Source organism: Buceros rhinoceros, unplaced genomic scaffold (assembly GCF_000710305.1).
Source record: "Buceros rhinoceros silvestris isolate BGI_N320 unplaced genomic scaffold, ASM71030v1 scaffold18438, whole genome shotgun sequence".
NCBI lineage: Eukaryota > Metazoa > Chordata > Aves > Bucerotiformes > Bucerotidae > Buceros > Buceros rhinoceros.
The window spans coordinates 38,056-39,162 of NW_010426545.1; the positions used below are offsets into that span (position 1 = coordinate 38,056).

A 1,107-nucleotide genomic window follows, 5' to 3' on the forward strand; every position below is an offset into this window, starting at 1 on the left:
CCAGCGTTTTGTGCCAGACACTTGGGGTCCATATGCCTGTAGGACAGGTAGCAGCGTGGGTACGTACCAGCACACGGAACAGTGTCAGATCTCATTTGTTCTCACCCAAGCGGGGGGAGTAACCGCGGTGGCTGCACCCGGCAGTGCCATACTGCCCGTGGCCCCTTGCAGGCTGCCCCAGCGGCGGTCGTCTTCCCTAGAAGGGTCTTTCTGGCCACTTCGCATCTGCAAAAGAGCTTAAAAGATCATCAGGCATTTAAATATTCATCTTCATTTTGTCCATGCTGTTTATGAAAGTTCCTTTAATCCAACGAGGCTTTTAAACGCTCGGTGGCTGAATTTATCAGTGAAGGAATCCAAGCAATAAACAGTCCGTGTGTTGGCCCGACGCCGAGACTCTTCCTTTTTACTGATGCAGCTTGCAGGGACGTCTGTCTCTTGCTTTAAACACCGAAACTCGGAGTGCTGCTCTGCGGCTCCTGCGCCGTGGCTGCCTGCTCACTGCCTCGTCACATCGCTAACGAACCTGCACTGCTCTCCTAGGGCCACCTTCTGCCCTCAGCTGAACTCGGTCAGGTGCTGCTTCAGAGGTGTTTCACAAGCGTAGGTTTGTCCCGGTTGCTCACAGCAGTCTCGCAACATTGCGCCTGGCTCTGGTAATTGTATTGAACCCAGCGGAACGCGTCCAGCAGCAAATCCTTGGAGCCATTTGGTACGGTCCTCTCTCAGCCAGCTCGATGTGCAGCTCCTCTCTGCAGACAGATGAAAATGTTGGTACTGAGGTAGTGGAGAGCTCTCTGACCTTTGAGGAGGTTTCCCCAAGCGAGGATCCCAACCTCCTTGGGCATCTTCAGGGGGTTTTACTCGTTTTAGACTTCTTGGACTTAATAAATGGGGGAAGATGTCTCTGTATAAAATAAAAAATGTGTGTTCTAAAAGTAAATTACAGAGGTCTTGCCTTTGTTTTTTGGTTTTCTTAAAGAGAGGTGAGTGCTCTGTCCGTGGAACACTGCGTAAACCGCCGCGTGTGTCATGGGTCTTAAGTTTGAACGGAGGACTGACCGTTCCGCGTTCTCTGCTGGGGGGGGGGGTTCGTTGAATATTGAC

The 1,107-nt window shown here is 51.8% G+C and overlaps 1 protein-coding gene across 1 annotated transcript in view; it reads left to right on the top strand.

The window, feature by feature from the left end:
- Positions 1-1,107, top strand: part of CTNNA1 (catenin (cadherin-associated protein), alpha 1, 102kDa) — a gene marked incomplete at its 3' end in the record, with an annotated part of 40,507 nt that overhangs the window by 26,430 nt on the left and 12,970 nt on the right. The window lies entirely within an intron of this gene.